This window comes from Pleurodeles waltl, chromosome 8 (genome assembly GCF_031143425.1).
Source record: "Pleurodeles waltl isolate 20211129_DDA chromosome 8, aPleWal1.hap1.20221129, whole genome shotgun sequence".
Lineage (NCBI taxonomy): Eukaryota > Metazoa > Chordata > Amphibia > Caudata > Salamandridae > Pleurodeles > Pleurodeles waltl.
Window position 1 is genome coordinate 606,004,597 of NC_090447.1, and position 24,154 is coordinate 606,028,750.

The window sequence follows — 24,154 nt, forward strand, 5'->3', positions numbered from 1 at the left end:
AAAGAGAAATGTGAAGTAGCCCAAAAAAGATAGAGTGGTAGAAAGAGGATGAGGTAGGCAGTGAATAACATGCAGTGAGACAGTAAGGCTTTAGAGTGAGGTAGAGAAATAGGGAGAAGGAAATGTAGAGAGCGTAGAGGTGACAGTGAGATGTGAGTTAAAGAAAGCAAGAAGCAAAGTGTAGCTAGCAGGTAGACAGATCTGGTAGGAAGAGAAGTGTACGGAGATTCAAGGTAAAGAAGATGGTGAGCTAGAAAATTGCAAAATTGGAACTCAGGTATAGAATGACAAGCTGGAAAAAGAGAGTAGTGAACCATAGTTAAAGGTGAGTGGGATGGGTGAAGGGTAGAAATAGATGAGTTGTGGGGAGAAAAGAGGTGAAGTAGAGAGAGAAGTTGATGTTGATATGCAAGTAGAATAAAATAAATGGGGTAGAATCAGAGGTGAAGAAAGATAGGTAAAGAGAGAGAGTTAGAGAATGGTGAGGTAGAGGGTGTGAGTTGAAATAAAGGAGGTTCATATTGGGGGGAAGATAGGGAAAGGTAGCGAGAACGGATCAAGGTATTCAGAATTGAGATGGTGGGAGCAGAGTTAGAAAGAAACGGGAGTGGAGTGTTGAGGTGAGCTAGTGAACAAATGGTGAGTTAAATTCATAGGTTATGTGTGAGGCATGGAGAGGTGCGTTAGAGATAAGGACGTGAGTGAGATTTAAGTAGAGAGAGGAATGAAGTAGAGAGAGTGCTGAGGTAGAGGGGGTGAGAGAAAGAGGGAAAGGTGCGGTATTGACAGTCAGGGTAGGGAGTGATGAGGTAGGTACTTTGAAATATCAAGTTCTGCTGGGCGAGAAGGAAAAAGATGGGTGAGGTAGAAGAGATGGGGTGAAATAAGTTGAGACTCCTGAATCAGAAAGTTAAGTGAGGCAGAGAAAGGTATTTAGAGAAAGGGAAAGAGAGACGTGAGGTCGTCAGTAGAGTGGGGTTTAATGATTGAGATAGAGAAACACAGTACAGCAAGTCAGAGAGGTAAAGAGAGAGAGGGGTGAAATAGACAAATGTGAGGCAGAAAGAGAGATGAGACAGTTAAGTTGGGCAGAGACCGGTGAGGTGAAGTGTAGGTTAGAGGGAGCTACGTGGAGAAGTAGAGCAGCAGGTAATGAGTAGTGTGGTGAGGTGGGGAGAGAGGTGACAGGTCAAGAGAAAGGTGATAAGGGAAAGAGAATTTGTTTAGAATGGGGTGAGGTAGGTCTAGGTAGGGAGAGAGTCAGAACAAAGCAGAGAGCGGGAGCGAGGTTGAGATAGAGAAATAGAGTTTTTACAGAGCGAGAGGGATCGCTGTATAAGGGGGTAGGGGCTTTGTAAAGTGTGGAACCACGGAAATTGCCCACTTTGCAGAAAAGATATCTGGAAAATTAGTCCAGATTCCACCTTGCACTCACTTGCAAGTTGCTGGCTTCAGATCTATCTTATGCTTTTGTCAATGATCCACTGTTTAAATTTATTATTACGGTTTGTTGTATAAGTCAAGCATAGACACATTCATTGAAAATCTGGAATTCCTTCTTTTTACTTTTCATTTTCAAACTACTAGCTCGATCCATTGTATGTGCTTCTAATTAAACAAGAACCCACAAACAAATTTGACATCTTTTGTACTTGTCTGACAGTCACCAGGTGCCCGTATCATCACGTTATTACCACACCATTACCATTTACTTGATATTGTAACCACACCTAATTGCTATAAATACCTGAGTAGTAAATGAAAATCTCATTGGTGTGCACTCCATACTCATTGGTAGATAAACAGAACTGATATAGCCCAGGATCATCAGGCAGTTAAAGCAGTGGTCAATTTTTTTTTTTGCTAAACCAATTATTATTGTTTCTATTAATAACAAACTATACAGTCTGTCGCAAGTGTATCATAGCAATAATCATTTCATAGTCTATCTGCATATCCCTGCACATAAGTCCACTACCCCTCATTTCCTATTCCATAATACGACCACCATGTGCCCAAATTTTTAGCATGCTTCCATGGACATCCCCTGGCTTGATTTAGTAGTTGTCCCACTTTGGCCCACCAACCTACTCCCATTCGCCATCACACTAGGGTAAGGGGATGTGAGGATTTCCATTTACGGACAATGTCTCGCTTGGCCACCATTGTAGACACTCCCACGAATATCCACACATATCAGGGTCGGCCACCTTCCAGAATGTCAACAAGACCCCTTTTCGGGGTTAACACCACTGTTCTGTAGAGAAAAAGCTCAGAATTCTAGAATAGGTCCACACCATGTGGAAGTCTGTATCCATTAGGGCAGGGTTCTGCAAAGTTGGTCCACATTTAGAAAAAGGTAGATTTCTGAAACATCTTGTTTCTAAATGTGGATATGCTAAAAATCTGGCATTGACCCTGCTCTCTGGGACCGACTTTGCAGAACCCTGCACTAATGGATACAGAATTCCACATGGTGAACGCAGGTCGACTATGAGAGTTCACCATCAATCCACAAGTGTTTGAATGTAAGGTACGCAGCATGAAGGTAATGTAATTGAATCATTTGCAATCTAGATGAAATTTGAAACTCGTGGGGGGTGATCAGAGTCTCACCACTCCTTATCCTCTAGTGGGCCTGTCCATCCCACCCATTTCTGTTGAAGGTATAAGAAACTTCTGGAGCATTATTCACCAATGTGCAGTACACAGAAGACACTGCACCTTTACTAAGGCAACATGTCAGAAGTTTAGCCTTGAGAGGGTTGTACTCTGGCAGCTCAGTTGGGCTCTTATATGGTATGCAAGGTGTGGGGGGCTTGCAGGAATTTATGGAACTGTGTAGGGGATAAGGATCCCTGCAAGGAGCATAGATGGTCCACTTCCCAGACATCCCCTATTGTGGTAATACCAATTAATCACCATCAAGTGAGTCACCCAGTAGTAAAGCCTATTGTCTACCGTTCCCAGCCTCTCCTCGTAAACAGATTGCCTGCTTTTGTAGAGCACTATACAGGGTGGCCAGCCATCCCTTCGGGGTCCGGGTAAGGGCACTGATTTTCTGGAACTAGCTTTTGGGAATGGGAAGTACTGAGGGGTATAGAGGAAGCTGGGCAGTATCATTAACTTGAAAAGAGCCACTTTGCCCAATAAATTAAGCAGGCTTCGTTCTGATCTCTGAAAATCCTGTTTTATTTTGTCAAATAGCGGGGAGAGGTTGAGCATCCAGGCCTAGTCAGGGTTTCTGGAAAAGTACACCCAGGGACTGACCGGTATGGATGGGTGCCAGTTAACCGTGCTTTGGTCCCTTTTGATTGAGACCAGGAGAGATCTCAGCCAGTTCACTCCGAAGACCGGAAGCGGAGCCTTACAGGGCGAGGATCTCCAGCGCAATGTATTTGTTTCATAGGTTCTAGTTGAATTCAGGCTCCTTGAAAAGTTTATTTTGCGAAAAGCATTGAACTAGTAGTAAGAAATTGAAAAATGAAAACAGAAGAAACTCATGATTTTCAAGAAATTTGACTATGCCTGATTAATACAACGAACATTACTGCCAAATTTTCAGATTGCTTATGTGTAACATTTCCATGGTTTTAGTGCTTTTATGAGTGACTTTCAACAGCCAATGTGTGAAACTTAGAGTGGCAGTTTCTTGCACGTAAAACCAAGCAATCAAGTGCATGGAAAAAGATAAATGTCAAAATGTACACTCTTTTGCGCAATGAGAGGACATAAAAAAAAAGAAAAACTAGAAACTGCTGAAAAACCCCTGAAATAGAAGGCCAAAACTTGCTTTATAATGAACTATAACATCTGCATGTTTTGTGACAGCCTGTTGTACAATGGGTGCAAAGGAATTTTAAAGCAATGTGCATGTTCGCAAGGCTTTCGGTTGTAGGCTGTGACCTCACAGAACTATAATACAGGAGTCACTATTCTCTACTGTACTAATCAGGATTTAATTCTGGTTCTCTCAGGTTACACATAAAATCTCTGCAGTAATTGCATTTACCAATGCAATGGCCTCCTCAAATGGAAGAAAAACAAAATAGATATAGAATATTTTTCATTGTTTCTGTTTTGATGTGAGACCTAGGCTGCATTGGGTGCTCAAGCCCAGTTATGCCTTATGACCTTGGCATTAAAACTTTCATGAGATTGTTAAGACTGGCTTTAGTGCAGGGGACTCAACCATGAAGCTGGAAATTGCCAAACATCATTAACATGCAGTTACATTTTAAATGTATTTATATAGCGCTTACTACTCTAGTGAGGCATCATGTCACTTTTCATAGACCAGCATGCCCAAAAGGATTAGTGGTGGATTAGTATAGGGAAATATGAGTACACTATTAGTATAGGGAAGTATGACTTACTTTGAGCGGAAGGCATGCAAGTCTGTTAGTTGGATTGAATAGAATAATGGAGGGATAGAATCCAAAAGTGTTAGTTGGGAGATCATAGTAGTAAGATGAGTTTGGGATGGGTAAAGGAAAGATGGGGGAGGGAAGGGTCTGTAAAGGGATTAGGGAGATCATAGTAGTGAAAATGGGTTTGGGATGAGTCAAAGGACAGATGAATATGGGAGAATTTAGTAGGATCATTTGGGAGATCATACTAGTAAACTGAGGTTTGGGGTGAGCCAAGAGGGGTGGAGGAGGGAAGAGTCTAGGAAGGGTTATTTTGGAGATCATAGCAGTAGAAGGGGTTTAGGATAAGTCATAGAGTGGAGATAGAGGATAGATTGATAGAGGTATAGGGTGATGGTGAGACAGATTAAAGCTTTTAAGAGAGTATTTATTTTCTCTTGTACAGTAGGGCTAAAGTAATATATAGATACATGATTACATAGTAGGGGAGTATATGTGTAAGAAATATAATATATTGAGATTTAAAGTTGTATCATATAAACACAGACTTCCAAGAGTTGCAGTATTTGAAGTTAGTTGATTTGTGTAACATTATTTTATCTTTCCTCAATATTTCAATAGTGAAATGTTTGTCTGATTAATCAAATAACAACAGATACTCAAAAAACATCTAATCAAACTACTTATATAGAAACTATGCAATGACCTATGAACATGTTAAGCACAGAATAGTATACACATATATATATATATATATATATATATATATATATATATATATATATATATATATACACATACATCCATATATGTGTACACATATACATAGTATATATACAAATATATAATATATATATTAAAAAATATATATATATATATATAAATATATATATGTATATATATATACACACACACACATACATACACACGAGCATACACTTACATATATACATTTAAGAATAAGTAAAATATACATTTGTTAAACAGCCCTTAAGAGTATGTATATATGTTAAGATAAAATAGTTATTATACGTATTTGTACAAAGTAATACACATATTTAGATATATACATATATTCAAATTATAAATGTTTACATACACAGGGATGTGCATTCCATTGCTGTTTGAGTATTGGGCTTTTGTAGGAAAGAGCCAACTCTTGAGCAGTCTTCTGAAGATAAGATAGTTAACCGTGGAGCTTATGTTTGGGGTAATGAATTCCATAGTTTTGGCTGCTTGAACAGAGAAATATTTACCACCTATTGTCTTTTCCTTGTATGGTGGTGTTTCGAGGCAGGTGCCAATCTTGGGCAGAGGTTTCTCTGTTGAATGTTTTTGTTCCTGATGAAAACCAGTCCTTTTCCATGTATTGCTTTGTGAGTTATACAAAGCAGCCTGAAGGTGGATCTTTCAGCAATGGGTAACCAAAGTAGGGCCCTCAAGATAGGGGAGATGTGGGCTTGTGGCTTTACATGTAGGAGTAGTCTGGCAGCCATGTTCTGAATGCGTTGTAGTATTTTCATAGTAGATTGAAATGATCCATGGTAGAGGCCATTGGTGTAATCCAGTTTAGATAGTACAAGAGAGATAGTAGCCAGCGTCTTGTGTGGAAATCCAAGGGGGAAGATGTATCACAAAGTTTTCATGGTGATGAAGCTTGATAATTTGTCCACTTGGCCATTCATTGTTAAATTGGAGTCCATGGTAATTCCAAGGTTTCTAACTTTCTTAGATACTTTAGGAGGTGGTCCCAGACCGTCAGGCCAGACACAAAATGGGTAATAATTTTACCATTGGCCACATGCAAGTATTTCCGTTTTGGAAGCATTCAGTTTGAGATGGCTCTGAGGCAACTGAAGATTTGTGTCATCTGCATAGGTGTAACATGTGAGTTGAAATTCATTGATTATTGATGGTAATGACTTCATGTAGATGTTGAAAAGCATGGGTGAGATGAATTAGCCTTGAGGGACCCCTGCTTTTATGAAGTAGGGTTTGGATGAGACAGAGGGAGTATGGATGACATATGTTCTGTTTTGAAGGTAGGATGTGATCCAGTCGAGAGCACTCCCCTCTATGCCTGGCTTCTAGAGTCCTTTATTAGGGTGTCATGATCAAATGTGTTAAAGGCAGCTGAGAGTTCCAGAGAAGTAGTGCAGTAACTCCATTGCGGTCTATTGTGTTTTTAACATCAACCCAGATGGTGATGAGGGCAGATTCAGCGCCTCTTCCTGGACGGAATCCAGCTTGGTAGTCTGTATGTATGGAGTTATCTTCAATGAATTGTGACATGTGTGCGAATGCTGCTCTTTCAATAGTTTGTCCAGGAAAGGTACATTTGTAATTGGTCTGTAGTTGTTGGGGTCATGCAGGTCCAAATTTGTTTTCTTTAATAATGGACATATGTATGCCATTTTAAGGACTTCAGGAAAGATTCCCGTAGGTAATGAATTATCAATAGTTCTTCTTACTGGTGTGACAGCAGAGGTAGTTAAAAGAATGTTCTTGAAGATGTGTGGTGAACAAGGGTCAGAAGGGCAGCCGGAAGGCCTGCTTGGTTTAACCATATCCATAAATTCATTTTGTGTTATTTGTTTGAAGCAGTGTAGAGGCTGTGTTGGCTTACTCTTGGAGGGGATTTTTGGAAATGGATTGGTCCTGGTGGTTTTCCTTTGTTTTAAATGTGTCTGCCTTGGTTGTGTAATGATTTGCCAGTTTGTCAGTGAATTATTGAGTAATGGGATGAGTTCCTTCCATGCATGTAGGTTTTCGTAGTTTCCTATTACATAGTAAATGTTAGGAACTGCAAATGGCAAAAGGTGTCTGGGGAGGAGGGTGGGCGGGCGTATGTGAACCTACAGCACAACATGCCACAAACAGATGTGTAACGTATTCCATTCGATGGCATGTGTGGCTGTAGAAACACATGCTCTACATAGACGGTAAAACATCCCCCCTCAGGAGCAGTGGCTAACCTGTAGGGGTTGAACTGGTTAGGAAAAGGCTAGTAGCACTTGCCTCACCTACATTGGCTTGCTGGCATGCTAAAACACAATTATGTTTGGTGAAGGTGTATGATGTGGACCATGAAGCTGCCTTACATGTCAGCTATGGAAATAGTTCCTAAAAAGGCCATAGTTGCTCCCTTTTTCAGAGAAGAATGTGCTCTAGGAGGAACAGGTAAAAGTATTTTAGCCTTAGCATTGCAACTTTGAACGTGTTTTATTATCTGACTGGCTATGTCTGATTTGTATTTGTATTTGTATTTGATTTATATTTGTAGGGTTGCCATTGTGTGGTGGTGAAAAGGCGACAAGAGGTAGCTTAGACTTTCTAAAGGTTTTAGTTCTATAAATGTAGAACATAAGTGCTCTTTTAACATCTAATGCATGAAGAGACCTTTCCACAACAGAGTCTGGTTATGGGAGAAAACTCACTATCTAATGGATTACCGTAGGTAGGAATTTAGGGTTGGTGCGGAGAACCACTTTGTGTATTTGGAAGAAGGGTTCTTCTAAGGTTAAAGCCTGGCGCTCACTAACATGTCTAAGTGAAGTGATGGTGACTAAAATGCCACCTTCCAAGAAAGAAATGGAAAAGGGTATGTGTGCAGAGGTTCAAATAGGGGACCCACGCGTCTTGGAAGTATGATATTGAGATTCCAGGAAGGTGCGGGGGAACCCTTGAACGGATAATTTGTTTGAGTCCTTCCATGATGGCTTTGATGACTGGAATTTTGAACAGAGGAAGATACTATCTATTTCGTATATAGGCAGCTATTGTAGCAAGATGTAGGTGTATGAAAGTGAACGCTAATCAAGCCTCTAAGTGAAGTAGGTATCAGACAATGGCCCTCATTATCACTGCAGTGTTTTTTTTCCAAGACCGCCGCAGCCGCGGCCACAGGAAGACCACCAGTGCTGGAGGTCTTCCGACCGCCGTATTATGACTGCCACCAGATATCCGCTCCGCTGGCGGTCAGATATCTGGCAGCAGTCACTATGGTGGCGCTTAGGCAGTTCCACTGCCGACACCGCCATGCCAGAAAAGATCGCCCACAGAATTACGACCAGTAATTCTGTGTGGTGGTCATCTGGTGTGGCGGTGCCGGCGGTGGGAGCACTGGGTGCCGTCCCCTCACTGAGGAGCACCTCGTCAGACGAGGTAAGTGGAGGGGGGGTGGGAGGCATGGCTGTGTGAAGATGAGTGTGGAAGAGGGGGTTGTGTATGTATGTAGTTGAAGGGAGGGGGTGGGGGATGATGAGTGTATGCGTCCATGTGTAATGTGTATGGGTATGTAAGCGTGTCTATGGGGTGAATGTTGTGATTGCGTGTGTGAGTGGGGGGGTGTCTGTGTGTGGGTGCATGCGTGTGTGTGTACGGAGGTGTTTGTGGGGGTATCGCGGTGACAGGAATGCAACTTCCTGTCATCAAGATGCCTTTCTGCCAGCATTTTGTGGCGATGAGACCACCAGGAAAATGCTGGTGGTGTCCCTAGTCGGAATAACCTCGGTGGTTATCCGACTCCCGCCGGGTTGCAGGTGGAAACCTCCAGCCCGGTGGGCTGAGTTAAAGCGGTGGGATGGGCCGGGCCACGGTCGAAATATGGCGGTCTGTATCACCGGTCCCGTGGCAGTGAGACCATCACAGCGGCCCTGGCGGTGTCATAATGAGGGCCAATATCTTGCACCCTGACTTTGAAAGGGTCCATTTGTTTGAATGGCATAGTGGAAACACAATGTTTCCACTATGTTGGATAGCAGGCCCTAGTGGTGGGTCTTCGTGCTTTCTTAAGAATGTCCATACATTCTAGTGGTAGGTTAAGGTAACCAAACTCTATAACCTCAAGAGCCAAATTGCTAGGTTGAGGGTTTTGAATTGATGAATTGTTAAGAGAGGGGAAAAAGGTAAAGATAGATTCACTTTACCTTGAACGAAAAACCTGAGCTTCCCATTTACATTAAAAGTGTTTGAGTCTCTATATGGTTTGCTCCTGCAGAATCTGCAGAATCGTCTATGCAGAATCCAGAATGAAGCTTGCAATACCTTAACATCCACATAATTCTTTGTACTCATCAGCAGCTTCATTTATGAGATTAGATGAGTGACCGTTTTTAGGTTGAGCGTGCAAGCGCTTTGACCTGTTGTAAGTATTGGGGGCTTTTAACCACACCCACCTCATGCCCATCACTTTCACTTGTTTGTGGGCTTGCCTCTCAAAAATCCCTTGATGCCATTGGTAATTGCTTTATGATTGTCCCGCCTATGGCGGTTTTGATAGTGCCTTGCAGACTGACCCTGTTACATAGATAATTGCATGATTGCCGATATAGTAAGGCGTGGGTGAACTATTTTTTTCTTTTGTCTCTCCCCATTGTGCTCCATGGGAGCCATGGCCCTCACAGCACCAGCAGCACAAACTCCATCAGTGGTATTGGAGCGCTGGTTACATAGTTCACACTGTTACTTAATCAGAATGATTTATTTTGGCGTTCCCCTTCACGCGTTGCCAAAAACACTTATAATTGCTAAATGCTTTACTAAAAACAAATAAATCTGCAATGCAGCTCTCCCGGCACAGTGGGAGAGCTGATACTACAATATTCACTTCACTTGGTAAAAGTCGCCCCATATTGCTTTGCAAGCATTCTTTTTCAAAACACTTTTGCCCATAACTCAGCCTGTGGTGGTCCGAGGACAACGGGGCCACCACCAAAAATGTCCGCTTTACATATTCTTTCCGTTTACGTCATCTATGGGTTCCCACACTAGGTTAGTGAGGATCCAATATAATAACCCTTCCCACCATTCAGTTCCCTTTTAAGCTTCCTTATGGCTGGAACTTTTGTTTTACAGTTTGGAGTAGTTTGTGTTTTAAGGGCCTTAGTATTGTAGCAGACATGCTCGTCCTGAAAATGTTTAAGGTACTATGCTCTATAGGGTCTAAATATATGGTTGCACTGCATTACTTTGTGCCATTCTATGTTCATGTGGTTATGCCTTCTAGAGGCTACTTACATGGTTGCATGTCCATGTTTCTTAAAAATTATATTTTTATTGTGGTGTTCTCTAGGGGCTGTTCTGAGCATTACAGTTAACATACTACATTATTTGCTGCACTTGGACGCCTCATAATGGTTTGCAGGGCATTCTGTTACAAAGCATTTTGCTCATAACTCAGCCTGTAGTGGTCCTAGGACAATGGAACTGCCTGCAGAATGTTCACCACAACCTGCTCTTTCTGTCTAGATCATGGGTCCCACACTAGGTTAGTGGGGACCCCAAAATATTAATCCCTCCCACCGTTCAGTGTCTTTTTAACTTCTCTCATGGCTGAAACTTTTGCTTTACAGCTGAGAGTAGTTTGTGTTTAAGGGTCTTGTTTGTAATATCATTGCAGTAAGCCTGCTAGCTCTGAAACTGTGTAAGCACTACGCCCTCTAGGGGCTAAATCTATGGTTTCACTGCAATACTTCCAGTCATTTTCTTTTTATGTGGTTATGCCCTATAGGGGCTGACTATATGGTAACATGACCATGTTTTTTACAAATGCTATTTTCATTGTGGTGTTCTCTAGGGGTCGTTTTGAGCATTACATTACAGTCTAGTGCCAAATGTTTTTTTTTTTTTCTGATAAAGGTTTTTATTGGGTTTATATGATAATTGTAAATGTTTTATTAATCTCTCCTTATGCAATTATGACCATGATTCAGGCCAACTTAACATCCTTATTACACCATGATTGTTGGAACACTTGTTATGTTTGGATGACCCTTCTAGTTTATTTCTCTTTGTTACTCCTCCGTGGCTGTCTTATTTTGGGAATTGTGTTAGCCAGCCGGCAAATCTGACAGTGGTGGAGTGAAAGTGGTATTCTATTGGCATTAGAAGGCAGATTTAAGTTAGGATGTGAAATGGAAACATTTAAATTTTTGGCTGTTGATGGAGGAAGAAGGTAAATGGGAGTGCTTTATATGCAGGGCTACTGGAATTAAGTGGCAGGAAAAGACCAAATTATGAGGCAGGGTTGACCAATTTATGTGGCAAGAAAAGTCCTGTTATGAATTTACAACGCCAGTAGCTCTAACTCAAGCAAACGCGAGACCCATTGCAATGCAAATGCTTGTTTATCCTGGCTTTGACTCCTGGTAATTCCAGCATATTAAGCTCTTTTTCTGTTCACAGAACTGCTTTATTCTCTCAGTGTTTCATTACTGTGATTGTTTAATCTGAGAGATCTTACGTGGTTCCCCATTGGGTGTGCCAGGCCTCTTGCATCAGCTGGCTGATTGGTGCAAGGTCTTCCACATTTTACTAAGATATCGAGCAATATGACAGTGCTTAGATATATTTGTAACATATAGAAACTACCTTACCTATAATGTAAAAGGCTAAACAGGCTTTCCCAAGTCCCAAAGCCGGAGGTTAGAAATGCACAAAAAGAAATAACTTTATGGTTAAAACTCACATTTTTTGACTCTGAAAGGTAAAGATGATGCTTGAAGTTGTGTGCCCAGTATGCCAATCAGAAAATCTCGGGTCTATTTAAACTTGTGACCACAACCTCCTGTTAAGGTGTGGCGGTAGCAAGGAAAAACCAAAACTGCCACCCGTGTTCTCATTCTGTGCTGTGTGGGCGGCCTGGGGCCAATTAGACACTGAGTGGTGACAGCGGGGCTGTTGCCTTGCCAGAAAACAACAGGCAAGTCACCGCCTCCAGGATCCAGATCTTGACACTGTCTGCAGGCCGGTCTGGATCATGTTCACGACCACGCTCTGTACAGAAAGAAAGTGACCACGTGTCCCACTCACTCCGAGCCGGGTGGGCGGCTCGTCTTCTGTGAACTGCCTGTTGATAATTAATTCCCTGGCCTAATGTTGTGCAGCTTCTAATAAAGTGTTGATAATCTGGCAGTAAATAACTAAATAAGAGGGAGATGTTCAGTGTTGCATGCATGCAGGTTTCCTATGAGCAGCACAGTGATCTTGCTGCTTAAATGCAGCCCCTCGTAAAGAGCGCCTCGGGGTGGTCCTTGGGGTGGTATAATACGTGACTGATGCATTTAAGCTGAGTGATGCATACACCAGCACTAAAGTGCGTTAGTCTAACCCATGATGCGTGGTGCTTGTCAGAGCTGATAGGAACATTACTAATTGATTTAAAGAGTGGATCATTAAGAAGAGGATAACAAAGAGCTTAGGCCAGTAGCCAGCATAAGTGCAAGGTGGAAGCTGGACTAATTCTCCCAGTCCCTTTTAGATGTGTCATGAATGTCCTGTGTCAGGACAATGCACTGCTGCACTGAATAATCTTACAACTGTTGACACCAGTGCAGTTTGGAGTGCGAAGACTGCAGCCATTAATTTCTTATTCTTCCCAAGGCTTAAAACGCCTCTGTTCATGAGAGGCGAAGTCTCAAGTGGCCAAGCTGGCTCTCTCCTCCATCAACATTTGTAGTAAAATGCTTAATCCGTGTCACAGTAAAACTGTGTTTTTCTCATACCAATTTTGGTAGACTTTGCTAATAATGGATTTTGACCTTTACATTGTATTAGAACATTGGAATGTTTGGGGCTCCATTGCAGACAATGGAGTGCTCCGGGCTTTTACTGGCTGGTAAAAGCCCCGAGCGACAACATTCCAATGTTTTCTTTGTTCACCGCAATAGCTGTGAACAAAGCCTTACGAAGCCTGAGGGGATTTTAATCCCCTCGGGTGACATGAGGAACATTCTGCCGTCTAGTGGCAGAATGTTCTAATAGCCTTAGAACCTGCTGTAGCGGCCTCTACCGTCCATTAAAGGTCCTCTCCCTTGTTAAAGGCCCGGAGCGCCCCTTTAATGGCCGGTAGAGTCCGCTACAGCGGGTTCTTGGGCTATAGTAATAAATGTGACACGTATTATTACAGTTGCTGTGAATAACATGTTATTGTGCAACATTTAATTTCCCTGGCATAGCATAAACTGCACTATTTAGATCCACAACCCGTTTATGCAGTAGCTTGGTTACATGACCAATAATTTTATGTTGTATATAAATTCATAGTTTTTAATGTTAGAAAATATTCAAAAAATCAGAAGAACTCACCTGGCAGTACTGAGGTATCAGTGTGAAAAATTAAAATAATAAAAATGCAGTATCACTAAAGAGAGCCTATTGATTTAATTTACATACGTTGCTTCCTCCTTGATAACATCTAGTTTACATCAATGCTAAAAGCTTAGCAAGGCTCCATTTCCTCTGGACTTTGACGTAGTGTGTTTAAACCAATACTTAGCAGCTCGTGACATTTTGAATACTTGGCTAGTAAACTTTGCCATCTCACTAGTAAGCAGGAACCTGTCCTGCATCGGGTCACTTATCTAGATGTGACTGATACCTTCTGTCCCTCCTCGTAGAACTCGGGGATCTATTGTGATCTCTTTTCCACTGTGACTCAAGGCTCTGACATTCTGTTCTTCCATCCCAAAGAAGATCCTTGGACCTCTTTAGGGTGGAGGATGTGGTCACGAATCTAAAATTATTGAAACCCTGCTTCTAATTCCTGCCTCGAAATCGGGGGATTGTTGAGAGCCAGATTCTAAGATATCACAGTTGCAAAAACATGAGGCTGACACCAAGGGAGACAGGGAGGGGATATTCAATTAGCGGTCAGTCTGTAACACCTGTGTATAAATCACGTGATTGATCAACTATGCTCTGGGGTAGCAAAGCTAGTAGCCATTGCCTCTATACACCAGGTGAACAATGAAAGACAGTGCATGTGTGCAGAATGCTCGAGTCCCTACTATTAGGAGAAAGGTGTACCTTCTCTCTACAGTCATGAGACAGGCATTACAAACGGTAAAGTTGAAGACAATTGAATTCCTAATGTACATAGTAATCCAAAATTTCATGCAGGATATTGCAGTTATACATAATACCACTGTATAAAAATGTGATATAAAGCCATTATAAAACCTAGGAAAGTCTACACCTGCCTGTCTTAAAAGTGAAACCATGACGTATTGAAAACTAGCGCCAACATTATAGGACATATCAAACAATATCTGGCAGCTGACACTGGAGAACACTGCATAGGGCGCTGTAAAAGATACCAGGGCCCATTTTTACCAAAAAATGACATAGCATGGTGCTTCAAGCCTACTTGCTGCACTGCATCATTAGGAAAGTGCAGGGATGCATCGTATTTACAGCAATAAAGTGCATCCCTGTACCTTTGTTTGTGCTGCACACAATTGGCTATCTAGCACCAATTTGTATTTCACCATTTTGTACCATTTTGTATTTCACCATTTTGTATTTCCTACAGCCCTGAGAAAGCCCCAGGTACAATTACCACTAGGGGGCGAAACACATGTTGACGTTTGCTCTTCTTTGGCGTTTGTTCACCTCCCTTGTACCTCACATGAATCCTCATTCTTCTTATATTCAAAATAAACCTCCACTGGATGTAATGAACTGATTGGATGTGTTACTCTAGATTTGAACTGTGAAAAGCAAGATATGATCTATCTTTTATATGGGTTTACCTAAATCTTGATTTCACTTCATATACTGAGGTCATCTTCAAAAGGGGTCCAAACCTCATTGGTAACCCATATTGCTTACATTAGGTCATTAAGTAAGAGAGTGCTGGGCCCTTTCTGGAGTATACCCTTCACCATGGTGCAAGGGTGCCTGTTTTGCAGGGATGATTGTTTATGTGCAGGAAGGGACACATTCCTGCACATAATCATTAATGGCGTTTTCATCCTTCTATGTCTACTGCAGAATGCAGTACACTTAGAAAGAGCAAAAAAACAAGGAGAAATAAAGTTATTTCTCCTCGTTGCGCCGCTTTTACGCCACTAATGGAATCTGACGCATTCCCAGCCTTTTAAATTGGGGAATGCATCAGGTTCCATGGGTGTTGGGTGGGAACACCCACAGCAACACCCATGGAATGCCCCTTTCACACAGAGTTATGCGTGAAAGGGGGCCATACTTACAAGGCAGTGAATAGTCACGCAGGGTGGCTTTACGTGGCGTTGTAATTATGTGCCTTGTAAATATGTGCGGGCACACTGCGCTGCCGAAGTGCCTCATTGGAAAGAGGTTGAACCTTTGTGTAACCTATAGGGGAAGCAATTTTTATGTTGTGCATAAGTTGTCAGAGAGGTGCTATTATATTCAATTAGGCTGTTAGGTCCAGGCGTGGATTGGCAAAAAGATAAGTGACAGTTAGAATTTGTGTACTTTACATTAATAGATTGTTGTGAATGTTTGTGAGTATCACTTTTAGATCAACCTAGGTGTGACAGATGAACTACCCACAGTGCGCTCTGTATACAACAGTCAAGGCAGGTGTTCTATATAATCATTGGACAAGACAAGTCAGTGATCCACAGTCAGTCACTATCCTTGTAAAGCCAGCAATGGTAAATTATGTCAAGTCCATCAATGAGTGATGAGGAATAAACCTCAGACAGGTGTTCAAAAAGCACAATAGTAAACCTTTGCACCATTTTTTTTGCCCCTCTAATGGGGGAACGGCCCTCTTGCATACAATATGCCTGGTGTAGGCATAATGTGGCGCAAGGGGTTACAAAGTGGCACAATGCATGCCTTGCGCCACTTTGTAAATATGGCGCAGCGATTTTGGCCTCGTAGGTCCACATTAGCATTAAAAAATGCCGCTAATGTGGCACAAGGAGGCGCCAGGGGCTCTTAAATATGCCCCAAAGTATCTAGACAAATAATACTGGAAATGAATTGATCTGGAAGCGATGGCTTATTGGTGACTTCATTAGCAGTGCCAAGAAGATCTTCGACTTTTCCTAAGGTCCACCCAGGAGTGACAGAGTAGCAGCCCATTGCATTTACTGGTTATAAGCAGCCAGGATAAATGCTTGGTTCACCTTCAGGTGACAGACAAGTAGCCCTTGATATATGCTGGTGTCAAGCAGCCAGTATAAATGATCTTTGGGGTTTACCCAGGTGTGACAGAGGAGCAACACACATACGTATGGTGAGGACAGGCAGCTAGGATAAATGTTGTGTATGGTCCAAAGAGCAGAACATCTCTTAGGCTTGTACGGGAGAAGGGCAGCCAGATCCCTTGTGATTCACCCAGAAACAGTAGAGAGGCTGCCCACAACATGTTGTGATTATTGGCAGCCAAGTTAAATTATGTACTGGGACAATCTAGGTGGAGCCTGGTAGCAGCATTATAGGTAGTGTATTGTGCTTCTGGTCGTGACAGAGTTGGTAGAAGGCCAAGAGGCAAAGGTTCTGTTCCAACGCCCATTCCAGGCCCAGGTAAGGAACATGCCATGTAATACTCTCTTAGCCGCTCTGGTATTTACTAGTATGCCTTGTATTGAGAGGTTAAGTGAGCTTTAAAGACGCCAGTACAGGACGTTCTGGAAACAGCCTGAAAGATAAAGCAAGCATTGGCAAAGCCAATAGGCCTTGCCTATACAAGGCCTATTGTCTTCACAGTTTGTTTTTGCCATGTTGTACACCTGTGTGGCTGCTTTTCAGCATGGCTAAAAGTTAGTGGAGTGGGGGAGTAGTGTTGTAGAGTGGATTTGTTGGAGTAGAGTGTTGTAAAGTAGAGTAATGGGAGTAGAGTGTGCAGCAGGGATAAGAGTTCAGTGATTTGGTGACTTAGTCGTAGAGTAGAGTGCAGTGTTGTAGAGTGGAGTGGTGTTGAATGGAGTGGATTGTGGTACAATATGGTGGAATGGATTGAGAGAGTCTGGTGAATTGGATTGAAGTAGATTGGGTGGATTGGATGGGGTAGACTGCAGTGGATTGGCTGGAGTGGGGTGGATTAGAGTCGATGGACTGGGTGAGGTGGGTTGGAGTGGGATAGATTAAAATGGGGTGAAGTCGATTGGAGTGGGATGGAGTGGGCTTTATTAGATGGGATTGGGGTGGATTGGAGTGGAGTGAATTGCAGTGGGGTAGATTAGATTGGACCGGGGTGGGATAGGATGATTGGATTGGATTGGGATGGGGTGGATTGGCTTAGAATGGGGTCGTTTGGATTGGGGTGAACTGGAGTGGGGTGGAGTTGAGTTGAGTGGATTAGATTGAACTGGAGTAGGATGGATTATATTAGACTGTGGTGGCTTGGATTGGAGTAGGGTGGATTGCAGTGGGATGGGTTGGATTCACTGGATTGGAATTGGGTGGGCTAGACTAGAGTGGGTTGGACTAGAGTGGGTTGGCTTGGATTGGACTGGATTGGAGTGGATCAGTTTACAGTGCATTGGGGTTGGCTGGAAGGATTGGAGTGGGGTGGACAGAACTGGGGTGGGGTAGATTAGACTGGAGTAGAGTGGTGTGGATTGGAGTAGCTAGGATTGGAGTGGGGTGGGGATGATTTGAGAGAGAAGGGTAGATTGAATTGTAGTGGGGTGGACTGGAGTGGGGTAGACTTGACGGGCTAGACTGGATTGTAGTGGGGCGGATTGAAATTGGATGAGTGGATTTGGGTGGACTGGAGTATGGTGGATTGGATGAGAGTGGGGTGGGTTGAGGTGATTGGATTGGAGTGGGCTTGATTGGGGTGGGATGGAATGGAATGGGGTGAATTGGAGTGGGGTAGAACGGAGTGGGATGGATTGCACTGAGGTGGGATGGGTTGGATTGGAGTGGGGTACATTGGATTGAATGGGGTGGACTGGGGTGGAGTGCACTGGAGTGGACTGAGGTGGAGGGGACTTGGGTGGAGTGGGATAGATTGTGATGGGTTGGATTGGAACAAAGTGGGTTTGATTGTGGTTGATTGTATTGGAGTGGCATGGGTGGATTAAGGGGTACTGGAGTGGAGAGGGGTGGATTGTGGTAGATTGGACTGTAGTGGGGTGGATTGGAGTGGTGTAGATTGGGGTGATTGGACTTGGGTTGAGGGGGTGGGTTGAAGCGGGGTGGATTGTGGTGGATTGGACTGGAGTGGAGTTGGGTGAGTGGATCGCAATGGCATGTAGATTGGAGTGGAGTAGACTGGAAGAGGTATACTGGATTGGAGTGGGGTGGATTGAAATGGGGTGAGTGGATTTGGGTGGACTGGAGTGGGGTGGATTGGATGGGAGTGGGGTGGGTTGAGTTGGACTGGATTGGGGTGGGTTCGATTGGGGTGGATTCAATTGGGGTGGGATGGAGTGGGGTGGATTGGATTGAGTGAGGTGGTCTGGAGTGGAGTGGACTGGGGTGGAGTGGACTGAGGTGGAGAGTACTGGGGTGGAGTGAGGTAGATTGTGGTGGATTGGACTTGAACGATGTGGAGGGGATTGTGGTGGATTGGATTGGATTGGATTGGAGTGGCGTGGGGTGGATTGTGGGGGACTGGACTGGAGTGGGGTGGATTGGACTTGAACGATGTGGAGGGGATTGTGGTGGATTGGATTGGATTGGAGTGGCGTGGGGTGGATTGTGGGGGACTGGACTGGAGTGGGGTGGATTGTGGTGGATTGGACTGGAGTGGGATGTATTAAAGTGGTTTAGATTGCAGTGATTGAACTGGAGTAGGGGATTAGAGTGGGGTGGGTGGATTGGGCTGCAGTGGAGTGGGGTGAATTGGATTGGTGTGGACTGGAGTGCGGTAAATTGGATTGGGGTGGGGTGGACTTTTTGGAGTGGGCTGGTTTGGCATGGGGTGGATTGGAGTGGGGTGGAGTGGACTGGAGTGAAGTGGGGTAGATTGGAGTGGGTTGAATTGGATTGGAGTGGGGTTAATAGATTGGACTGAAGTGCAGTGGGCTGTATTGGAGTGGAGTGGATTGGAGAAGGGTGAATTAGATTGGAGTGGGGTGGATTAGATTGGAGTGGGGTGTTTGGACTGAAGTGGGGTGGAGTAAGGTGGTTTGGAGTGGGCTGGACTCAAGTGAGATGGATTAAGGGGGTTTGAAGTGGGGTGGACTGGCTTGGGGTGGATTAACGTGGTTTGTAGTGGGGTGGATTAAGGTGGTTTGGAGTGGGTGGATCAAGGTTGATTGGAGTGGGGTGGATTAAGGTGAATTAGATTGGAGTGGGGTGTATTGGATTGGGATGGATTGGAGTGGGGTGGATTGGGTTGCAATGAATTTGAATGTAGATGGAGTGGATTGGGTTGGTGTGGATTTGATTGGATTGGAATGGATTGGGATGGGTTGTACTGGAGTGGGGTGGATTGGATTGGAATTGGGTGGGGTGGATTGGATTGGGGTGTAGCTGACTGGAATGGGGAAGACTGGAGTGAGGTAGATTGTAGTGGGTCAGATTGTTTTGGATTGCAGTGGAATGGATTGGTTTTTTTTATAGGAGGGGGCAGCTTGGTTTGGAGTGGGGCAGATTGTTTGGGACTGGAGTGGGGCAGATTGTTTTGGGCTGGAGTGGGGCAGATTGGAGTGGGGCAGATTGTTTTGGATTGGAGTGAGGACGATTGTTTTGGATTAGAGTGGGGCAGATTGTTTTTTATTGGAGTTGGGCAGATTGTTTCGGATTCGAATAGGGCAGAGTAGAGAGAGGCAGATGGGGCAGATTGGAGTGGGTGTGTTGGGAGAATAGGAGTGTGGTGGATTGGAGTGGGTTCGGGTGAGAGGTTAGGTTTGGAGTAGGGTGGATTGGAGTGGGGTGTGGTGGACTGGATTGTTCTGGGGTCAGCTGGATTGAGTGGGGTGGATTGTTGTGGGGTCAGGAGGGATGGATTGGTTTGGACTGGAGTGAGGTGGATTGGATAGGAGTGAGGTGGATTGGGGTGTATTGCACGGTTATGTGTTAAAGCTTAATTTCGGAAGTTACACATAAGAAAGAAATAATGTTGCTTTGCAATATTTAGAACAAGATAATTGTCATCTTTTGAGAAAAGCGTCCACGAACAAAAACAAAGCAAAAGATGAATGCAAAGTGAGAAAAATAAGAGTGCCAGGCAAGCCCCCAAATGGTAAACAACGAGTGGGCTTCAAATCCTTTTTAGATAACAACAGAGGGCCTGATTTAGAACTCGGCGGAGAGGTTACTCCGTCACAGCAGTGACAGATGTTCCGTCCGCCAAAATCTAAAGGCCATTGGATATAATCGGATTTAGATTTCAGCCAACGGGATATCCGTCACTGTTAGGACAGAGTAAACCATCCTCTGAGTTCTAAATCAGGCCCTGAGTTTTGCAAGTGAGACGCATGCGCTAGCACATGCTCTCGCAGGCTCGACCCTAAACAGAGCTCACAACATCAAGAAAGCAGCTGTCACATCTACAGTGTATTCTTTAGCCAGCGTTATTCTTTCCAGTGAAAGAAGCCAACTGCTTGCAAGAGTGTGCCCTAGTAGTTTTGGTAATGGTAGGGTACAAGGAGAGGGCTGACACACAAGAGCATGCCCAACTTTGGAAAAGTTGAAGGTTTCTATGTGCCGGGAGGCAGTAGACAAGGGCAGAGGAAATAGGGGTAGATGTAATACCTTTGAAGTTGAATCAACCTCTTTTTATTTTTGTTGGACTAATTGAATTATAATGTAATAGTAAAGAGCTTTGAAAATGTTACTTTTAAACCAGTTTACTTCCAGATTATAACTAGTATCATGAGCAAAATTGCAGAAATTATGCAAGACACTTGGCAGGGCAGCTGCTGTATATGATGGGTGAATGTCTAACAACTTAATAAGTGAAAGTACTACACGAGTAACAAATATGGCGATGAGAAAATGTTGCACAATTAGTATCATCAGTCACCACACCTCAAACACAAATGAAATTCAACTAAGTGATTTCTAAAATTCAGGACACACATTTATAGTTTAAAAATATAGTTGAAAGAAATGAGTTAAAAGCAAAGGATTACTTGTTTTGAATATCTTGCATGCAAAGTAAATATTTTTACCTGAGGTAGTTAAGGCTTCATAGATTGACAGTGACAAAAACTGTGTTGGGACATGCTGTGCATAGAAGCTAGCAACAAAAACAACTTAATGCTTGATTTAGAGTTCGGTGGACTGGTTACGCCTTCACAAACTTGACAGTTATCCCTTCCTCCCTATTACAATTACATCATATCCTAGGGCCCTTGTAATAAGGGGTGTCGGCTAAACTATAAATCAGGCCCTTATTTGCTATGAAACTCGGCATATGTGATCTTATGAGGAGAACTGAGTTAGTTGTTGTCAGGGGTGGCTCCTCCGTTAGGGCGGAGGAGCGTCACCCCTTCCCCCTGCCAGCAGCAGAAGCTGCAAATCTTTCAGGACGAAAGGATAATAAACTATGGGCCTGATTTATACTTTTTTAGCACTGCATTTGCATCACTTTTTATGCAAAAGGCGGTGCAAACTTACAAAATATAATTGAATTTTGCAAGTTTGTGCCGCTTTTGCGTAAAAAAATGATGCAAATGTGGTGCTAAAAAGGTATAAATCAGGCCCCATCTTTATTATCCTTTCATTATGAAAGGGGCTGGGCCGTGTGGGGTGAACTGGATGAGCAGAGTGCACTGTGCACTCCCCTCAGTGCGCATGTGTATTTGGCTGACCGTTTCAGGCAGCCAAACACACATGTGCAGTGTGCTCTCTCCAGCCCGACACTGTGTTGCCGGGCCAGAAAGAGCAGGCAGTGGCTCCCAGTCTGCCTGGGAGCACTCTGGCTAGTCACTCCCTGTGCCTGCAGCGACGACGGAAAGAGGAGCGGCGCAGGTTGGCGGATCAGGTAAGTTTTTATTCTTTTTATTTATTAAATGTACCCCTCCCTCTCCTGCCAGATTCCCTCCCCCTCACGTGCTTGTGAGCGCAGCGAGCCGTGACTGGTTGTTGTGACATGTCCTCACCAGGAACCAATGGTTGCGGCATCCACAAGCCCTTAGGAAGTCCGTCCGATGTCCTGACAATGTGGAAAGCCAAGGACTTGAAGCTTGTATGACCTAAAAATCTGGCTGTCCTGTCTCCTCAGGACACCTTTAAATTCACAATGGAACACGTCAGATCTCCAGCTTTTTGGGAATCAGTGTCCAAATGGTTTCACGAGTCAGTCACGTGCTGCCACTTTGTTATTCAAAGACACGAATCAGAATGTCAATTTATATTTTCATAGTGTAAGTAAAGCTGTTCTGCACGTTTTGAAACAAGGAAGCTGTTTTTGTGCTGAATTTAAAACCCAGAAAGCTGTTCCTTGCCACTGAACCACAAAAGTGTCTATTATCATGTGGGCCACGAAACCAGAGCGCGTTTCTTTTTCATATGGGAGAAGGAGCAAGAACGTTGTTTGTTATTTCGTGGGACATGGGACCACAAGCTTTTGGTTATATGTGGGCCACAGAACTACAAAATTACTTATTTCAACGTGGCCTATGGAACAAGAAGTCTGTTTTGTTCAGCTGTGGGACAGTGGACAACAAAGATATGTTTCCTTACACGTACAACAGAACCAGGAAGCTGTGTGTTCTGTCATGGGCCACACAATGAAAAACCAGACCAGAAAGTTATTTGAATATTTGTGCCTGTTAACACGTGGGTTTGCCCATAACTCGACTGGTTTGTGCTAGCGATTGTTGGAAATAGTCTAATGACCCGACGGGCAGGCTTTCCAGTGTTTATATTGTCCCGGTAGTTGCCGGTGGTTGGCACAGCCACAACTCATTCTTGGCAACTAGAACAGACTCTAGTGTTAGGTTGCACATGCAAGCGTCACTCAGAGGCAGTCATTGAATTTATTCGTTTTCATTGTTTTCCAAAGTACTGAAGTTTGGAGAATGAGTAAAGGATATCCCATCATTTGTTGTGTCATCACAGAACTGCAAGTGTTAGACCTATCAGCCCCCAATGTTTTGCCTCCCTCCTCTACTTTTTCTGACCTCTTTTTTGCTGGTATTAAGACTGTGCACACTTTACCACTGCTAATCAGTACTAAAGTGCTTGTGCGCTCTCCTCTAAACTTGGTAATATTGGCTATCCCCAACTGGCACATTTAATGTACTTATAAGCCCCTAGTAAGCCCCACGTAAAGTGAACTACATGTACCCTGTGCCTGCAAATTAAATGTCATTAGTGCGCCTGCAGCACTGGTTGTGCCACCCACTTAAGTAGCCCCTTAAACATGCCTCAGTCCTGCCATTTTTGCCTGTGTGTGCAGTTTTAAACTGCCATTTTGACCTGGCAAAATAAACCTTTTGCCAGGCTAAACCTTCCTTTTTAATATATATATGTATCCTTTTTATTACATAAAAGTTACCCCTATGGTAGGCCCTAGTGGTCCAGAGGGCAGGGCGCAATGTACTTAAAAAGGAGGCCATGTACCTTTTAGTCTTACATGTCCTAGTAGTGAAAAACTCTTAAACTTGTCATTAGGTTGCAGCCTGCAGACAGCACAACTGTCTGGTTTGCTATAAACATCTTGGGGACTTTCAGAAAGTTGACCTAGGAATGCATTCCGCTTGTTGATTACCATTGGCTTTGCGGTTTGTAACTCACACTTTCTAGCTTTCCATTTGTTGGTTTTATTGGCTTTAGGCTGTCCAGGTTCAGTTCGTCCCTCCCGTTGCCCAAACTGTGTTTTCTGTATTCTTCCACAAATTTGCTTGTCTATTAGCAGGCCTTTAACTCTTGTTCTTATCTCGTGTCATTTGATGTGCATTCAAAGACCGAGGTCAAATATCAAGCACTGTCTTCCAAGGGCGCTTGTTTACTTTTCTTTCCCTGACTTCAAGGTGATAGGATTTATGGACCAGCTTGCTGGATGCTGAGGGTAGGAAAGAGTTTTTTTCTAGCACACAACAACATTTAAATGAACTGTGTAAGTATTTCAGAATATATCAGAATTATGAACACATAAATGAAGC

The 24,154-nt window shown here is 43.5% G+C and overlaps 1 protein-coding gene across 3 annotated transcripts in view; it reads left to right on the top strand.

The window, feature by feature from the left end:
• Positions 1-24,154, top strand: part of SH3KBP1 (SH3 domain containing kinase binding protein 1) — a 1,044,962-nt gene that overhangs the window by 282,549 nt on the left and 738,259 nt on the right. The window lies entirely within an intron of this gene.